The sequence below is a fragment of the Chrysoperla carnea genome (assembly GCF_905475395.1).
Source record: "Chrysoperla carnea chromosome X unlocalized genomic scaffold, inChrCarn1.1 SUPER_X_unloc_164, whole genome shotgun sequence".
Lineage (NCBI taxonomy): Eukaryota > Metazoa > Arthropoda > Insecta > Neuroptera > Chrysopidae > Chrysoperla > Chrysoperla carnea.
In genome coordinates, this window is record NW_025408116.1 from 1 (window position 1) to 22,070 (window position 22,070).

A 22,070-nucleotide genomic window follows, 5' to 3' on the forward strand; every position below is an offset into this window, starting at 1 on the left:
GAAAACACCGGTTCTCGTCCGATCACCGAAGTTAAGCAACATTGGGCACAGTCAGTACTTGGATGGGTGACCGCTTGGGAACACTGTGTGCGGTTGCCTTTTTATATTAAAAATATAAATTATTTTTCTTCTTTTCTTTTTTTTTACACACCATATATAAATATATGTTATTTAGAAATGTAAACCTTTTATATTATTCGTCAACAAATAAATATTATTTTTTGTATAAAATTTTATTGCATTTATAACTCATATCATGGTTACTTTAAAGCGAGAAGTTTTTTTAATATTTCAAATGAATATAAAATAATATAAATTTTATGAAATTTATTTATTTTTAGAAATAGCAATCGCTTATAATTATAACAAAATTTTAATAATGTTTAATTTTATTTCAATAATTTATATATATATATATATATATATTTTTTAATAAAAATAATATACTCTTATTTAATAATATATGTTGGTCCTATATATAGGACCGAAAATATTTCTTATTTGTTTTTTTTTTTTTTAAATTGTCATTTAAAACGCTTATGCACGTTCTCCACGAATACGTCTTGCCAATTGTATATCCTTAGGCATAATTGTAACACGCTTTGCATGAATTGCGCATAAATTGGTATCTTCAAATAAACCTACTAAATAGGCTTCACTAGCTTCTTGTAATGCCATAACAGCTGAACTTTGGAAACGTAAATCGGTTTTAAAATCTTGTGCAATTTCACGTACTAAACGTTGGAATGGTAATTTACGAATTAACAATTCAGTACTTTTTTGATAACGACGAATTTCTCGTAAAGCTACTGTACCAGGACGATATCTGTGTGGTTTTTTTACTCCACCAGTTGCTGGTGCACTTTTACGTGCAGCTTTCGTTGCTAATTGTTTTCTTGGTGCTTTACCACCAGTTGATTTACGTGCAGTTTGCTTGGTTCTAGCCATTTTCAAATAATAATGTTTTTACAAAAAAACACACAATTTTAAAAATTATATTCGACAATTTGATACTACAAAGTCAAATGTTTAAATGCGAAATAAATGTGTTGTATTTATATTTATATGAAATTTCAAAATTTTTGTTGTCATATCCTATTGGATAGCTATCAGAGTATGGACTAATCAAATTGTATAGGCGTGGCTTAAAAAATCTTTAATGCTTTATATAAAAAGGCACAATTGTACCGGCGCTCACATACATTACAATACTTGTGAGGTTAACACACGTGTTATCCGTTCGTTAAAATATTGTAAATAATTTTTTATTAAAATGACTGGCAGAGGAAAAGGTGGAAAGGGTCTTGGAAAAGGGGGTGCAAAACGTCATAGAAAAGTTTTGCGTGATAATATCCAAGGTATTACAAAACCTGCAATTCGTCGTTTAGCACGACGAGGTGGAGTAAAACGTATCTCTGGTTTAATTTATGAAGAAACACGTGGTGTACTTAAAGTATTCCTTGAAAATGTTATTCGGGATGCTGTTACATATACTGAACACGCAAAACGTAAAACAGTTACAGCTATGGATGTTGTATATGCATTAAAACGACAAGGTCGTACTTTGTATGGTTTTGGAGGTTAAGAAAATATAATAATTTACTTAAAATATTTAGTAAATTTATTAAAGAATATTTAATACATCCGATAAATTTAAACAGGCTTTCCTTTTTGGGAAGCCACTAATTTTATTTATATAAGAGTAAATAAATTTGTTAATAAATATAACATATTATATAATTTGTTTACAACAAATTATTTTGTTTATAACATACATTACCAAATATTTTTATTTATTTTTTTTTTTTTTATTGTAATATATCTGCAATAATAAATTATAATTTGTATATTATCTATTTTATTTTACAATAACTTATTGAATTTTTGAAAAAATTTTATTATAAATTAATATACTATTATATTTTTTATATATACAAGTTAAGAGTAACAAGTATCGATAGGAGATTATCGAATTTATAACTAATAAAACATTTCGCCTTAATCAAAGAAAATAAAGATTTTGCTATACCATTTTTTATACTTTCAATAAATAATTTATTATTAAATTTTTATTATTTCATTTATTTTTTAAAATTATTAAAAATATTTTTCTAATAATTATAAGCGTACATAAACAAGTAGTAAATGTAAAATGAAAATAATAAAGGTAATGTAATGCATTTGCATTACACTGATTTACGATATATATTCCGCGATATCCTTTATTATATTTAAAATTAATAATATTGATATACTAATAATAGATATATTCAAGCTATTAATATATAAAATTTTATATTAAATATGATATTAATAATTGTTTATTTTATTTTTTTGTATATATAAAAATAATTTACTCTTATTTAAAAAATTTGATGGCTCTCTTAAAAAGAGAGCCGTTTTTATATGTTGATGTATTTTTATGTTATCAATTAAATAATATTTTCGATTTATTTATTTTGAACTTGTATATTTTGTAACAGCTTTAGTACCTTCACTAACAGCGTGCTTTGCCAATTCACCAGGTAATAATAATCGAACTGCGGTTTGAATTTCCCGACTTGTGATTGTTGAACGTTTATTATAATGTGCTAAACGTGATGCTTCAGCAGCAATACGTTCAAAAATATCATTAACAAAACTGTTCATGATACTCATAGCTTTACTAGAGATACCAGTATCAGGATGCACTTGTTTTAATACTTTGTAAATGTAAATTGCATATGATTCCTTGCGCTTCCTCTTCTTTTTCTTATCACTCTTTGATATATTTTTTTGAGCTTTGCCAGCTTTTTTTGCTGCTTTTCCACTTGTTTTTGGTGGCATTGTTACAAACAATTAATATACACAGATAGTTACAGAACACCAGTCAGTATATGTATGAGCGTGTCGTGTATACAACTAGCGTATTATATACGCGAAGATGGATATAACAATAAAAATGAATACTACTCTCTGATTGGCTAAAAATAATACTATAAGGTGATTGGTTTATTTTTAAAGTTTTATATTTTATAAATATTATAAATTAAAATACCCAAATAACATTTTAAACATTTATGTTACAATCCCCGTAACGTACACATCTGTGTGATTATATTTACAAAAAAAAATATTAATTAAATAAATTTATTCGCTATGTCTGGACGAGGTAAAGGTGGTAAAGTAAAGGGAAAGGCAAAGTCAAGATCAAGCCGAGCAGGATTACAATTTCCTGTTGGAAGAATTCACAGATTATTACGAAAAGGAAATTATGCTGAACGAGTAGGTGCTGGTGCCCCAGTATATTTGGCTGCTGTTATGGAATATTTGGCTGCAGAAGTTCTCGAGTTAGCTGGTAATGCTGCCCGTGATAACAAAAAAACACGTATCATTCCACGTCATTTACAATTGGCAATTCGTAATGATGAAGAATTAAATAAATTATTATCTGGTGTAACAATTGCTCAAGGTGGTGTATTACCAAACATTCAAGCAGTGTTATTACCAAAGAAAACTGAAAAGAAAGCATAAATTAAAAACATTGCATTAATTTTTATAATAATAATACATCGATCATAGGCCTTTTAATAAAAGGCCACAAATTTATTTAAAATAAGAGTAAAAATTATTTTTATAAATAATATATTATAATATTTTTTTAAAGAATCAATTTAAATAATTATAAATTAATGATTCTTTTTTTTTTTTTCTTTTTTTTTATGTTATTATGGAAATAATTCATCATATTATGATGACATTTAGGTAACATATTATAAGAATATTCATAAAATATTATCAAAATAATATTGTATTATGATGATATTTAGACAAAATATTATAAGAATATACACAAAATATTATCAAAATAATATCATTAGATAACAAAACTGTTCATGATACTCATACCTTTACTAGAGATAAAAGTATCAGGATGCACTTGTATTAATACATATTATCACAACATCACAAAATATTTTTTAAAAGGAAAAATTTTTTTAAAATTATTATAAAATTTGATTGAATTAAATTTCAATTTATTTTTTTAATAATTAAAGAAAAAAAAAAAACAAAGCATATAAACTTTCTATTGAAAATGTTATTTTAAACTAGATGGCCAAGTGAACTTCGTTACACAAACAATATATGACGTATTCGTTATTTAAATAATCAGTATCCTTTGATATTATATCAATACGTTACTCTCTTCTTTTGATACATATTAATAAAATTTCAATTTATAAGATTTTATGTCAATTATATAAATAATATTATAAATTTTCTAAATACATAAGTTAAGTAACAAAAAATTTGAATAACAAGATAAATTTATATATTATGTTTTAATACTCGATACTATAATATATCGCATCCGTTACCAATTATTCGGTATCCTTTGATTTATACACAGAATGAACTAAAAATATATATCAAATTTATTTTATTTATTTATATATTTAATATTATTATTATTATTTTATATTACAAAGTTTCTTAACGAAGCTTACAATGATTTCTCATATCGTACTTAACAAAATTATTTAGATCATATAAAATTTAAATTGTTAAAAAATTTGTATATTTATTATTATTATTATTTATTTTTATTAAAATTACATAACATAAAATTAATAATATTTTAATAATTATATAAATTAATTCTTATTTAAAATAATCTTATATTAATCTCAACAAATACTCTAATAATATATTTTGTCATAAATTTTTTTATATTTAAAATAAATATTATAATATATAAATACTTATATCAGTATAAAATTTCTTTATATAATTATGAAAAAATTAATTTAATAGTTAATTATTGATATTAATGCATAAATAAAAGTATTTTCTAATGAAATATATTTTGTCAATGTTCGATTAACACATTTCATAATAATACGTTTTCATTATTGACAAAAAAAGTTTTTCTAAAAATGAAATCTTATACTATAATATATATATTTATATATTAAATTTTTTAATTATTTATATACTAATAATTTATAATAAATCGATATTAAATAAAAAATAAAAATATATACTTTTTAAGTTTACCTTAAAAATATTATTGTTTTGTATGATTGAAATAATTAATATTAAACTATGTTTATTAATAATTGTTAATAAAAAAATTAAATATATTTTAATTTATAAAATAAATATTATTATTAAATTTATAATTTATTATTTTATATATTATAGAAATTGAAAAAATAAATCATGTTTACTACGACAGTAAATTAGAAATACTATTTAATTTTTATGTGTTTTCTACATGGTACTTTGACTTACATAGGGACTTATATTATTGTGAATAATGATATAATTGAAAACCTTTATTTTTTATTTGATAGAATTATTATATTTTATCATTTAAATATTTATAATAAATACATTATTTTTATAAAGTAAAAAAATATGGCCGAAGAAAATTCTACAGCTGTTGCAGCAACTGCGGTTACTGCTGCTTCTACAACACCAACAAAAAAAGCAACAGCTTCTGGTGCTAAACGTACAAAACAACATTCAAAACCAACACATCCACGTACATCAGAAATGGTTGTTAACGCAATTAAAAATTTAAAAGAACGTGGTGGTTCATCATTACAAGCAATTAAAAAATATTTAGCTGCAAATTATAAAGTGGATTCTGATAAAATTTCACCATTTATTAAAAAATATTTAAAAGCTGCTGTAACTGAGGGAGCCTTGGTACAAACTAAAGGTAAAGGTGCATCTGGTTCATTCAAATTGGCTGCTTCCGCTTCATCTAATTCTTCAGCTAAATCAAAAGTATCCAAAAAAGAAAGTGGAGCAAAAGGTTCAGCAAAGAGTGCTAAAAGTAAACGGGCACCAAAAGAAAAGAAAGCCACAACTACATCATTGGCAGCCAAAAAGCCTAAAGCAAAAAAAGCGACTCCATCATCATCAACTGCTGCTAAAAAAGTTACTGCAAAATCATCAGCGGCATCAAAAAAAGCACCAGTTAAAGCAAAACCAGCAAAAAGTACAAAATCCGCTGCCAAAAGTAGCCCTGCTCGTAAACCGAAAGCACCAAAAGCTAAGAAAGCTTCTGTTGCCAAATCATCTCCTACAAAAATTAAAAAAGCAGCACCAAAAAAGAAATGATCTGTTACTTTAATAATATATTGAAATATTTCATTATTTTTGCTAAAAAATGAAAATAACATAGGCCTTAATACAGGCCACAAATTAATATTTGATAAGAGTAAATTATTTTTTGTATAAATATTTTATAAAATAATAGTTAAGAAACATTTGCCACAGTCAGTACCACGGATGGGTGGCCACTTGAGAATACTGTGTGCGGTTGCATTTTTATTTAAAATATATGGTATAATAAATAAGTATATATTTAAATTGATTACTTCATTGAAAATTTTAATAATATACTTTAATATTAATGATATTTATGAAAAATATATATTTGTAAAAATTTTCATTTATTACTGGCAACAGCCATACCACGTTGAAAACACCGGTTCTCGTCCGATCACCGAAGTTAAGCAACATTGGGCACAGTCAGTACTTGGATGGGTGACCGCTTGGGAACACTGTGTGCGGTTGCCTTTTTATATTAAAAATATAAATTATTTTTCTTCTTTTCTTTTTTTTTACACACCATATATAAATATATGTTATTTAGAAATGTAAACCTTTTATATTATTCGTCAACAAATAAATATTATTTTTTGTATAAAATTTTATTGCATTTATAACTCATATCATGGTTACTTTAAAGCGAGAAGTTTTTTTAATATTTCAAATGAATATAAAATAATATAAATTTTATGAAATTTATTTATTTTTAGAAATAGCAATCGCTTATAATTATAACAAAATTTTAATAATGTTTAATTTTATTTCAATAATTTATATATATATATATATATATATTTTTTAATAAAAATAATATACTCTTATTTAATAATATATGTTGGTCCTATATATAGGACCGAAAATATTTCTTATTTGTTTTTTTTTTTTTTAAATTGTCATTTAAAACGCTTATGCACGTTCTCCACGAATACGTCTTGCCAATTGTATATCCTTAGGCATAATTGTAACACGCTTTGCATGAATTGCGCATAAATTGGTATCTTCAAATAAACCTACTAAATAGGCTTCACTAGCTTCTTGTAATGCCATAACAGCTGAACTTTGGAAACGTAAATCGGTTTTAAAATCTTGTGCAATTTCACGTACTAAACGTTGGAATGGTAATTTACGAATTAACAATTCAGTACTTTTTTGATAACGACGAATTTCTCGTAAAGCTACTGTACCAGGACGATATCTGTGTGGTTTTTTTACTCCACCAGTTGCTGGTGCACTTTTACGTGCAGCTTTCGTTGCTAATTGTTTTCTTGGTGCTTTACCACCAGTTGATTTACGTGCAGTTTGCTTGGTTCTAGCCATTTTCAAATAATAATGTTTTTACAAAAAAACACACAATTTTAAAAATTATATTCGACAATTTGATACTACAAAGTCAAATGTTTAAATGCGAAATAAATGTGTTGTATTTATATTTATATGAAATTTCAAAATTTTTGTTGTCATATCCTATTGGATAGCTATCAGAGTATGGACTAATCAAATTGTATAGGCGTGGCTTAAAAAATCTTTAATGCTTTATATAAAAAGGCACAATTGTACCGGCGCTCACATACATTACAATACTTGTGAGGTTAACACACGTGTTATCCGTTCGTTAAAATATTGTAAATAATTTTTTATTAAAATGACTGGCAGAGGAAAAGGTGGAAAGGGTCTTGGAAAAGGGGGTGCAAAACGTCATAGAAAAGTTTTGCGTGATAATATCCAAGGTATTACAAAACCTGCAATTCGTCGTTTAGCACGACGAGGTGGAGTAAAACGTATCTCTGGTTTAATTTATGAAGAAACACGTGGTGTACTTAAAGTATTCCTTGAAAATGTTATTCGGGATGCTGTTACATATACTGAACACGCAAAACGTAAAACAGTTACAGCTATGGATGTTGTATATGCATTAAAACGACAAGGTCGTACTTTGTATGGTTTTGGAGGTTAAGAAAATATAATAATTTACTTAAAATATTTAGTAAATTTATTAAAGAATATTTAATACATCCGATAAATTTAAACAGGCTTTCCTTTTTGGGAAGCCACTAATTTTATTTATATAAGAGTAAATAAATTTGTTAATAAATATAACATATTATATAATTTGTTTACAACAAATTATTTTGTTTATAACATACATTACCAAATATTTTTATTTATTTTTTTTTTTTTTATTGTAATATATCTGCAATAATAAATTATAATTTGTATATTATCTATTTTATTTTACAATAACTTATTGAATTTTTGAAAAAATTTTATTATAAATTAATATACTATTATATTTTTTATATATACAAGTTAAGAGTAACAAGTATCGATAGGAGATTATCGAATTTATAACTAATAAAACATTTCGCCTTAATCAAAGAAAATAAAGATTTTGCTATACCATTTTTTATACTTTCAATAAATAATTTATTATTAAATTTTTATTATTTCATTTATTTTTTAAAATTATTAAAAATATTTTTCTAATAATTATAAGCGTACATAAACAAGTAGTAAATGTAAAATGAAAATAATAAAGGTAATGTAATGCATTTGCATTACACTGATTTACGATATATATTCCGCGATATCCTTTATTATATTTAAAATTAATAATATTGATATACTAATAATAGATATATTCAAGCTATTAATATATAAAATTTTATATTAAATATGATATTAATAATTGTTTATTTTATTTTTTTGTATATATAAAAATAATTTACTCTTATTTAAAAAATTTGATGGCTCTCTTAAAAAGAGAGCCGTTTTTATATGTTGATGTATTTTTATGTTATCAATTAAATAATATTTTCGATTTATTTATTTTGAACTTGTATATTTTGTAACAGCTTTAGTACCTTCACTAACAGCGTGCTTTGCCAATTCACCAGGTAATAATAATCGAACTGCGGTTTGAATTTCCCGACTTGTGATTGTTGAACGTTTATTATAATGTGCTAAACGTGATGCTTCAGCAGCAATACGTTCAAAAATATCATTAACAAAACTGTTCATGATACTCATAGCTTTACTAGAGATACCAGTATCAGGATGCACTTGTTTTAATACTTTGTAAATGTAAATTGCATATGATTCCTTGCGCTTCCTCTTCTTTTTCTTATCACTCTTTGATATATTTTTTTGAGCTTTGCCAGCTTTTTTTGCTGCTTTTCCACTTGTTTTTGGTGGCATTGTTACAAACAATTAATATACACAGATAGTTACAGAACACCAGTCAGTATATGTATGAGCGTGTCGTGTATACAACTAGCGTATTATATACGCGAAGATGGATATAACAATAAAAATGAATACTACTCTCTGATTGGCTAAAAATAATACTATAAGGTGATTGGTTTATTTTTAAAGTTTTATATTTTATAAATATTATAAATTAAAATACCCAAATAACATTTTAAACATTTATGTTACAATCCCCGTAACGTACACATCTGTGTGATTATATTTACAAAAAAAAATATTAATTAAATAAATTTATTCGCTATGTCTGGACGAGGTAAAGGTGGTAAAGTAAAGGGAAAGGCAAAGTCAAGATCAAGCCGAGCAGGATTACAATTTCCTGTTGGAAGAATTCACAGATTATTACGAAAAGGAAATTATGCTGAACGAGTAGGTGCTGGTGCCCCAGTATATTTGGCTGCTGTTATGGAATATTTGGCTGCAGAAGTTCTCGAGTTAGCTGGTAATGCTGCCCGTGATAACAAAAAAACACGTATCATTCCACGTCATTTACAATTGGCAATTCGTAATGATGAAGAATTAAATAAATTATTATCTGGTGTAACAATTGCTCAAGGTGGTGTATTACCAAACATTCAAGCAGTGTTATTACCAAAGAAAACTGAAAAGAAAGCATAAATTAAAAACATTGCATTAATTTTTATAATAATAATACATCGATCATAGGCCTTTTAATAAAAGGCCACAAATTTATTTAAAATAAGAGTAAAAATTATTTTTATAAATAATATATTATAATATTTTTTTAAAGAATCAATTTAAATAATTATAAATTAATGATTCTTTTTTTTTTTTTCTTTTTTTATATGTTATTATGGAAATAATTCATCATATTATGATGACATTTAGGTAACATATTATAAGAATATTCATAAAATATTATCAAAATAATATTGTATTATGATGATATTTAGACAAAATATTATAAGAATATACACAAAATATTATCAAAATAATATCATTAGATAACAAAACTGTTCATGATACTCATACCTTTACTAGAGATAAAAGTATCAGGATGCACTTGTATTAATACATATTATCACAACATAACAAAATATTTTTTAAAAGGAAAAATTTTTTTAAAATTATTATAAAATTTGATTGAATTAAATTTCAATTTATTTTTTTAATAATTAAAGAAAAAAAAAAAACAAAGCATATAAACTTTCTATTGAAAATGTTATTTTAAACTAGATGGCCAAGTGAACTTCGTTACACAAACAATATATGACGTATTCGTTATTTAAATAATCAGTATCCTTTGATATTATATCAATACGTTACTCTCTTCTTTTGATACATATTAATAAAATTTCAATTTATAAGATTTTATGTCAATTATATAAATAATATTATAAATTTTCTAAATACATAAGTTAAGTAACAAAAAATTTGAATAACAAGATAAATTTATATATTATGTTTTAATACTCGATACTATAATATATCGCATCCGTTACCAATTATTCGGTATCCTTTGATTTATACACAGAATGAACTAAAAATATATATCAAATTTATTTTATTTATTTATATATTTAATATTATTATTATTATTTTATATTACAAAGTTTCTTAACGAAGCTTACAATGATTTCTCATATCGTACTTAACAAAATTATTTAGATCATATAAAATTTAAATTGTTAAAAAATTTGTATATTTATTATTATTATTATTTATTTTTATTAAAATTACATAACATAAAATTAATAATATTTTAATAATTATATAAATTAATTCTTATTTAAAATAATCTTATATTAATCTCAACAAATACTCTAATAATATATTTTGTCATAAATTTTTTTATATTTAAAATAAATATTATAATATATAAATACTTATATCAGTATAAAATTTCTTTATATAATTATGAAAAAATTAATTTAATAGTTAATTATTGATATTAATGCATAAATAAAAGTATTTTCTAATGAAATATATTTTGTCAATGTTCGATTAACACATTTCATAATAATACGTTTTCATTATTGACAAAAAAAGTTTTTCTAAAAATGAAATCTTATACTATAATATATATATTTATATATTAAATTTTTTAATTATTTATATACTAATAATTTATAATAAATCGATATTAAATAAAAAATAAAAATATATACTTTTTAAGTTTACCTTAAAAATATTATTGTTTTGTATGATTGAAATAATTAATATTAAACTATGTTTATTAATAATTGTTAATAAAAAAATTAAATATATTTTAATTTATAAAATAAATATTATTATTAAATTTATAATTTATTATTTTATATATTATAGAAATTGAAAAAATAAATCATGTTTACTACGACAGTAAATTAGAAATACTATTTAATTTTTATGTGTTTTCTACATGGTACTTTGACTTACATAGGGACTTATATTATTGTGAATAATGATATAATTGAAAACCTTTATTTTTTATTTGATAGAATTATTATATTTTATCATTTAAATATTTATAATAAATACATTATTTTTATAAAGTAAAAAAATATGGCCGAAGAAAATTCTACAGCTGTTGCAGCAACTGCGGTTACTGCTGCTTCTACAACACCAACAAAAAAAGCAACAGCTTCTGGTGCTAAACGTACAAAACAACATTCAAAACCAACACATCCACGTACATCAGAAATGGTTGTTAACGCAATTAAAAATTTAAAAGAACGTGGTGGTTCATCATTACAAGCAATTAAAAAATATTTAGCTGCAAATTATAAAGTGGATTCTGATAAAATTTCACCATTTATTAAAAAATATTTAAAAGCTGCTGTAACTGAGGGAGCCTTGGTACAAACTAAAGGTAAAGGTGCATCTGGTTCATTCAAATTGGCTGCTTCCGCTTCATCTAATTCTTCAGCTAAATCAAAAGTATCCAAAAAAGAAAGTGGAGCAAAAGGTTCAGCAAAGAGTGCTAAAAGTAAACGGGCACCAAAAGAAAAGAAAGCCACAACTACATCATTGGCAGCCAAAAAGCCTAAAGCAAAAAAAGCGACTCCATCATCATCAACTGCTGCTAAAAAAGTTACTGCAAAATCATCAGCGGCATCAAAAAAAGCACCAGTTAAAGCAAAACCAGCAAAAAGTACAAAATCCGCTGCCAAAAGTAGCCCTGCTCGTAAACCGAAAGCACCAAAAGCTAAGAAAGCTTCTGTTGCCAAATCATCTCCTACAAAAATTAAAAAAGCAGCACCAAAAAAGAAATGATCTGTTACTTTAATAATATATTGAAATATTTCATTATTTTTGCTAAAAAATGAAAATAACATAGGCCTTAATACAGGCCACAAATTAATATTTGATAAGAGTAAATTATTTTTTGTATAAATATTTTATAAAATAATAGTTAAGAAACATTTGCCACAGTCAGTACCACGGATGGGTGGCCACTTGAGAATACTGTGTGCGGTTGCATTTTTATTTAAAATATATGGTATAATAAATAAGTATATATTTAAATTGATTACTTCATTGAAAATTTTAATAATATACTTTAATATTAATGATATTTATGAAAAATATATATTTGTAAAAATTTTCATTTATTACTGGCAACAGCCATACCACGTTGAAAACACCGGTTCTCGTCCGATCACCGAAGTTAAGCAACATTGGGCACAGTCAGTACTTGGATGGGTGACCGCTTGGGAACACTGTGTGCGGTTGCCTTTTTATATTAAAAATATAAATTATTTTTCTTCTTTTCTTTTTTTTTACACACCATATATAAATATATGTTATTTAGAAATGTAAACCTTTTATATTATTCGTCAACAAATAAATATTATTTTTTGTATAAAATTTTATTGCATTTATAACTCATATCATGGTTACTTTAAAGCGAGAAGTTTTTTTAATATTTCAAATGAATATAAAATAATATAAATTTTATGAAATTTATTTATTTTTAGAAATAGCAATCGCTTATAATTATAACAAAATTTTAATAATGTTTAATTTTATTTCAATAATTTATATATATATATATATATATATTTTTTAATAAAAATAATATACTCTTATTTAATAATATATGTTGGTCCTATATATAGGACCGAAAATATTTCTTATTTGTTTTTTTTTTTTTTAAATTGTCATTTAAAACGCTTATGCACGTTCTCCACGAATACGTCTTGCCAATTGTATATCCTTAGGCATAATTGTAACACGCTTTGCATGAATTGCGCATAAATTGGTATCTTCAAATAAACCTACTAAATAGGCTTCACTAGCTTCTTGTAATGCCATAACAGCTGAACTTTGGAAACGTAAATCGGTTTTAAAATCTTGTGCAATTTCACGTAATAAACGTTGGAATGGTAATTTACGAATTAACAATTCAGTACTTTTTTGATAACGACGAATTTCTCGTAAAGCTACTGTACCAGGACGATATCTGTGTGGTTTTTTTACTCCACCAGTTGCTGGTGCACTTTTACGTGCAGCTTTCGTTGCTAATTGTTTTCTTGGTGCTTTACCACCAGTTGATTTACGTGCAGTTTGCTTGGTTCTAGCCATTTTCAAATAATAATGTTTTTACAAAAAAAACACACAATTTTAAAAATTATATTCGACAATTTGATACTACAAAGTCAAATGTTTAAATGCGAAATAAATGTGTTGTATTTATATTTATATGAAATTTCAAAATTTTTGTTGTCATATCCTATTGGATAGCTATCAGAGTATGGACTAATCAAATTGTATAGGCGTGGCTTAAAAAATCTTTAATGCTTTATATAAAAAGGCACAATTGTACCGGCGCTCACATACATTACAATACTTGTGAGGTTAACACACGTGTTATCCGTTCGTTAAAATATTGTAAATAATTTTTTATTAAAATGACTGGCAGAGGAAAAGGTGGAAAGGGTCTTGGAAAAGGGGGTGCAAAACGTCATAGAAAAGTTTTGCGTGATAATATCCAAGGTATTACAAAACCTGCAATTCGTCGTTTAGCACGACGAGGTGGAGTAAAACGTATCTCTGGTTTAATTTATGAAGAAACACGTGGTGTACTTAAAGTATTCCTTGAAAATGTTATTCGGGATGCTGTTACATATACTGAACACGCAAAACGTAAAACAGTTACAGCTATGGATGTTGTATATGCATTAAAACGACAAGGTCGTACTTTGTATGGTTTTGGAGGTTAAGAAAATATAATAATTTACTTAAAATATTTAGTAAATTTATTAAAGAATATTTAATACATCCGATAAATTTAAACAGGCTTTCCTTTTTGGGAAGCCACTAATTTTATTTATATAAGAGTAAATAAATTTGTTAATAAATATAACATATTATATAATTTGTTTACAACAAATTATTTTGTTTATAACATACATTACCAAATATTTTTATTTATTTTTTTTTTTTTTATTGTAATATATCTGCAATAATAAATTATAATTTGTATATTATCTATTTTATTTTACAATAACTTATTGAATTTTTGAAAAAATTTTATTATAAATTAATATACTATTATATTTTTTATATATACAAGTTAAGAGTAACAAGTATCGATAGGAGATTATCGAATTTATAACTAATAAAACATTTCGCCTTAATCAAAGAAAATAAAGATTTTGCTATACCATTTTTTATACTTTCAATAAATAATTTATTATTAAATTTTTATTATTTCATTTATTTTTTAAAATTATTAAAAATATTTTTCTAATAATTATAAGCGTACATAAACAAGTAGTAAATGTAAAATGAAAATAATAAAGGTAATGTAATGCATTTGCATTACACTGATTTACGATATATATTCCGCGATATCCTTTATTATATTTAAAATTAATAATATTGATATACTAATAATAGATATATTCAAGCTATTAATATATAAAATTTTATATTAAATATGATATTAATAATTGTTTATTTTATTTTTTTGTATATATAAAAATAATTTACTCTTATTTAAAAAATTTGATGGCTCTCTTAAAAAGAGAGCCGTTTTTATATGTTGATGTATTTTTATGTTATCAATTAAATAATATTTTCGATTTATTTATTTTGAACTTGTATATTTTGTAACAGCTTTAGTACCTTCACTAACAGCGTGCTTTGCCAATTCACCAGGTAATAATAATCGAACTGCGGTTTGAATTTCCCGACTTGTGATTGTTGAACGTTTATTATAATGTGCTAAACGTGATGCTTCAGCAGCAATACGTTCAAAAATATCATTAACAAAACTGTTCATGATACTCATAGCTTTACTAGAGATACCAGTATCAGGATGCACTTGTTTTAATACTTTGTAAATGTAAATTGCATATGATTCCTTGCGCTTCCTCTTCTTTTTCTTATCACTCTTTGATATATTTTTTTGAGCTTTGCCAGCTTTTTTTGCTGCTTTTCCACTTGTTTTTGGTGGCATTGTTACAAACAATTAATATACACAGATAGTTACAGAACACCAGTCAGTATATGTATGAGCGTGTCGTGTATACAACTAGCGTATTATATACGCGAAGATGGATATAACAATAAAAATGAATACTACTCTCTGATTGGCTAAAAATAATACTATAAGGTGATTGGTTTATTTTTAAAGTTTTATATTTTATAAATATTATAAATTAAAATACCCAAATAACATTTTAAACATTTATGTTACAATCCCCGTAACGTACACATCTGTGTGATTATATTTACAAAAAAAAATATTAATTAAATAAATTTATTCGCTATGTCTGGACGAGGTAAAGGTGGTAAAGTAAAGGGAAAGGCAAAGTCAAGATCAAGCCGAGCAGGATTACAATTTCCTGTTGGAAGAATTCACAGATTATTACGAAAAGGAAATTATGCTGAACGAGTAGGTGCTGGTGCCCCAGTATATTTGGCTGCTGTTATGGAATATTTGGCTGCAGAAGTTCTCGAGTTAGCTGGTAATGCTGCCCGTGATAACAAAAAAACACGTATCATTCCACGTCATTTACAATTGGCAATTCGTAATGATGAAGAATTAAATAAATTATTATCTGGTGTAACAATTGCTCAAGGTGGTGTATTACCAAACATTCAAGCAGTGTTATTACCAAAGAAAACTGAAAAGAAAGCATAAATTAAAAACATTGCATTAATTTTTATAATAATAATACATCGATCATAGGCCTTTTAATAAAAGGCCACAAATTTATTTAAAATAAGAGTAAAAATTATTTTTATAAATAATATATTATAATATTTTTTTAAAGAATCAATTTAAATAATTATAAATTAATGATTCTTTTTTTTTTTTTCTTTTTTTATATGTTATTATGGAAATAATTCATCATATTATGATGACATTTAGGTAACATATTATAAGAATATTCATAAAATATTATCAAAATAATATTGTATTATGATGATATTTAGACAAAATATTATAAGAATATACACAAAATATTATCAAAATAATATCATTAGATAACAAAACTGTTCATGATACTCATACCTTTACTAGAGATAAAAGTATCAGGATGCACTTGTATTAATACATATTATCACAACATCACAAAATATTTTTTAAAAGGAAAAATTTTTTTAAAATTATTATAAAATTTGATTGAATTAAATTTCAATTTATTTTTTTAATAATTAAAGAAAAAAAAAAAACAAAGCATATAAACTTTCTATTGAAAATGTTATTTTAAACTAGATGGCCAAGTGAACTTCGTTACACAAACAATATATGACGTATTCGTTATTTAAATAATCAGTATCCTTTGATATTATATCAATACGTTACTCTCTTCTTTTGATACATATTAATAAAATTTCAATTTATAAGATTTTATGTCAATTATATAAATAATATTATAAATTTTCTAAATACATAAGTTAAGTAACAAAAAATTTGAATAACAAGATAAATTTATATATTATGTTTTAATACTCGATACTATAATATATCGCATCCGTTACCAATTATTCGGTATCCTTTGATTTATACACAGAATGAACTAAAAATATATATCAAATTTATTTTATTTATTTATATATTTAATATTATTATTATTATTTTATATTACAAAGTTTCTTAACGAAGCTTACAATGATTTCTCATATCGTACTTAACAAAATTATTTAGATCATATAAAATTTAAATTGTTAAAAAATTTGTATATTTATTATTATTATTATTTATTTTTATTAAAATTACATAACATAAAATTAATAATATTTTAATAATTATATAAATTAATTCTTATTTAAAATAATCTTATATTAATCTCAACAAATACTCTAATAATATATTTTGTCATAAATTTTTTTATATTTAAAATAAATATTATAATATATAAATACTTATATCAGTATAAAATTTCTTTATATAATTATGAAAAAATTAATTTAATAGTTAATTATTGATATTAATGCATAAATAAAAGTATTTTCTAATGAAATATATTTTGTCAATGTTCGATTAACACATTTCATAATAATACGTTTTCATTATTGACAAAAAAAGTTTTTCTAAAAATGAAATCTTATACTATAATATATATATTTATATATTAAATTTTTTAATTATTTATATACTAATAATTTATAATAAATCGATATTAAATAAAAAATAAAAATATATACTTTTTAAGTTTACCTTAAAAATATTATTGTTTTGTATGATTGAAATAATTAATATTAAACTATGTTTATTAATAATTGTTAATAAAAAAATTAAATATATTTTAATTTATAAAATAAATATTATTATTAAATTTATAATTTATTATTTTATATATTATAGAAATTGAAAAAATAAATCATGTTTACTACGACAGTAAATTAGAAATACTATTTAATTTTTATGTGTTTTCTACATGGTACTTTGACTTACATAGGGACTTATATTATTGTGAATAATGATATAATTGAAAACCTTTATTTTTTATTTGATAGAATTATTATATTTTATCATTTAAATATTTATAATAAATACATTATTTTTATAAAGTAAAAAAATATGGCCGAAGAAAATTCTACAGCTGTTGCAGCAACTGCGGTTACTGCTGCTTCTACAACACCAACAAAAAAAGCAACAGCTTCTGGTGCTAAACGTACAAAACAACATTCAAAACCAACACATCCACGTACATCAGAAATGGTTGTTAACGCAATTAAAAATTTAAAAGAACGTGGTGGTTCATCATTACAAGCAATTAAAAAATATTTAGCTGCAAATTATAAAGTGGATTCTGATAAAATTTCACCATTTATTAAAAAATATTTAAAAGCTGCTGTAACTGAGGGAGCCTTGGTACAAACTAAAGGTAAAGGTGCATCTGGTTCATTCAAATTGGCTGCTTCCGCTTCATCTAATTCTTCAGCTAAATCAAAAGTATCCAAAAAAGAAAGTGGAGCAAAAGGTTCAGCAAAGAGTGCTAAAAGTAAACGGGCACCAAAAGAAAAGAAAGCCACAACTACATCATTGGCAGCCAAAAAGCCTAAAGCAAAAAAAGCGACTCCATCATCATCAACTGCTGCTAAAAAAGTTACTGCAAAATCATCAGCGGCATCAAAAAAAGCACCAGTTAAAGCAAAACCAGCAAAAAGTACAAAATCCGCTGCCAAAAGTAGCCCTGCTCGTAAACCGAAAGCACCAAAAGCTAAGAAAGCTTCTGTTGCCAAATCATCTCCTACAAAAATTAAAAAAGCAGCACCAAAAAAGAAATGATCTGTTACTTTAATAATATATTGAAATATTTCATTATTTTTGCTAAAAAATGAAAATAACATAGGCCTTAATACAGGCCACAAATTAATATTTGATAAGAGTAAATTATTTTTTGTATAAATATTTTATAAAATAATAGTTAAGAAACATTTGCCACAGTCAGTACCACGGATGGGTGGCCACTTGAGAATACTGTGTGCGGTTGCATTTTTATTTAAAATATATGGTATAATAAATAAGTATATATTTAAATTGATTACTTCATTGAAAATTTTAATAATATACTTTAATATTAATGATATTTATGAAAAATATATATTTGTAAAAATTTTCATTTATTACTGGCAACAGCCATACCACGTTGAAAACACCGGTTCTCGTCCGATCACCGAAGTTAAGCAACATTGGGCACAGTCAGTACTTGGATGGGTGACCGCTTGGGAACACTGTGTGCGGTTGCCTTTTTATATTAAAAATATAAATTATTTTTCTTCTTTTCTTTTTTTTTACACACCATATATAAATATATGTTATTTAGAAATGTAAACCTTTTATATTATTCGTCAACAAATAAATATTATTTTTTGTATAAAATTTTATTGCATTTATAACTCATATCATGGTTACTTTAAAGCGAGAAGTTTTTTTAATATTTCAAATGAATATAAAATAATATAAATTTTATGAAATTTATTTATTTTTAGAAATAGCAATCGCTTATAATTATAACAAAATTTTAATAATGTTTAATTTTATTTCAATAATTATATATATATATATATATATATATATTTTTTAATAAAAATAATATACTCTTATTTAATAATATATGTTGGTCCTATATATAGGACCGAAAATATTTCTTATTTGTTTTTTTTTTTTTTAAATTGTCATTTAAAACGCTTATGCACGTTCTCCACGAATACGTCTTGCCAATTGTATATCCTTAGGCATAATTGTAACACGCTTTGCATGAATTGCGCATAAATTGGTATCTTCAAATAAACCTACTAAATAGGCTTCACTAGCTTCTTGTAATGCCATAACAGCTGAACTTTGGAAACGTAAATCGGTTTTAAAATCTTGTGCAATTTCACGTACTAAACGTTGGAATGGTAATTTACGAATTAACAATTCAGTACTTTTTTGATAACGACGAATTTCTCGTAAAGCTACTGTACCAGGACGATATCTGTGTGGTTTTTTTACTCCACCAGTTGCTGGTGCACTTTTACGTGCAGCTTTCGTTGCTAATTGTTTTCTTGGTGCTTTACCACCAGTTGATTTACGTGCAGTTTGCTTGGTTCTAGCCATTTTCAAATAATAATGTTTTTACAAAAAAACACACAATTTTAAAAATTATATTCGACAATTTGATACTACAAAGTCAAATGTTTAAATGCGAAATAAATGTGTTGTATTTATATTTATATGAAATTTCAAAATTTTTGTTGTCATATCCTATTGGATAGCTATCAGAGTATGGACTAATCAAATTGTATAGGCGTGGCTTAAAAAATCTTTAATGCTTTATATAAAAAGGCACAATTGTACCGGCGCTCACATACATTACAATACTTGTGAGGTTAACACACGTGTTATCCGTTCGTTAAAATATTGTAAATAATTTTTTATTAAAATGACTGGCAGAGGAAAAGGTGGAAAGGGTCTTGGAAAAGGGGGTGCAAAACGTCATAGAAAAGTTTTGCGTGATAATATCCAAGGTATTACAAAACCTGCAATTCGTCGTTTAGCACGACGAGGTGGAGTAAAACGTATCTCTGGTTTAATTTATGAAGAAACACGTGGTGTACTTAAAGTATTCCTTGAAAATGTTATTCGGGATGCTGTTACATATACTGAACACGCAAAACGTAAAACAGTTACAGCTATGGATGTTGTATATGCATTAAAACGACAAGGTCGTACTTTGTATGGTTTTGGAGGTTAAGAAAATATAATAATTTACTTAAAATATTTAGTAAATTTATTAAAGAATATTTAATACATCCGATAAATTTAAACAGGCTTTCCTTTTTGGGAAGCCACTAATTTTATTTATATAAGAGTAAATAAATTTGTTAATAAATATAACATATTATATAATTTGTTTACAACAAATTATTTTGTTTATAACATACATTACCAAATATTTTTATTTATTTTTTTTTTTTTTATTGTAATATATCTGCAATAATAAATTATAATTTGTATATTATCTATTTTATTTTACAATAACTTATTGAATTTTTGAAAAAATTTTATTATAAATTAATATACTATTATATTTTTTATATATACAAGTTAAGAGTAACAAGTATCGATAGGAGATTATCGAATTTATAACTAATAAAACATTTCGCCTTAATCAAAGAAAATAAAGATTTTGCTATACCATTTTTTATACTTTCAATAAATAATTTATTATTAAATTTTTATTATTTCATTTATTTTTTAAAATTATTAAAAATATTTTTCTAATAATTATAAGCGTACATAAACAAGTAGTAAATGTAAAATGAAAATAATAAAGGTAATGTAATGCATTTGCATTACACTGATTTACGATATATATTCCGCGATATCCTTTATTATATTTAAAATTAATAATATTGATATACTAATAATAGATATATTCAAGCTATTAATATATAAAATTTTATATTAAATATGATATTAATAATTGTTTATTTTATTTTTTTGTATATATAAAAATAATTTACTCTTATTTAAAAAATTTGATGGCTCTCTTAAAAAGAGAGCCGTTTTTATATGTTGATGTATTTTTATGTTATCAATTAAATAATATTTTCGATTTATTTATTTTGAACTTGTATATTTTGTAACAGCTTTAGTACCTTCACTAACAGCGTGCTTTGCCAATTCACCAGGTAATAATAATCGAACTGCGGTTTGAATTTCCCGACTTGTGATTGTTGAACGTTTATTATAATGTGCTAAACGTGATGCTTCAGCAGCAATACGTTCAAAAATATCATTAACAAAACTG

The 22,070-nt window shown here is 24.2% G+C and overlaps 3 non-coding genes and 1 pseudogene across 3 annotated transcripts; all 4 read left to right on the plus strand.

The window, feature by feature from the left end:
• Nucleotides 1-99, plus strand: LOC123303947 (annotated as a pseudogene; the record flags this gene model as incomplete).
• A 6,355-nt stretch (nucleotides 100-6,454) lies between these two features.
• LOC123303944 lies at nucleotides 6,455-6,573 on the plus strand. Its single transcript, XR_006536010.1, has one exon. It is a non-coding gene; the product is annotated as a 5S ribosomal RNA (ribosomal RNA).
• A 6,355-nt stretch (nucleotides 6,574-12,928) lies between these two features.
• LOC123303945 lies at nucleotides 12,929-13,047 on the plus strand. The gene has a single exon (XR_006536011.1). It is a non-coding gene; the product is annotated as a 5S ribosomal RNA (ribosomal RNA).
• Nucleotides 13,048-19,403: 6,356 nt separating this feature from the next.
• LOC123303946 lies at nucleotides 19,404-19,522 on the plus strand. Its single transcript, XR_006536012.1, has one exon. It is a non-coding gene; the product is annotated as a 5S ribosomal RNA (ribosomal RNA).
• Nucleotides 19,523-22,070: the final 2,548 nt, after the last annotated feature.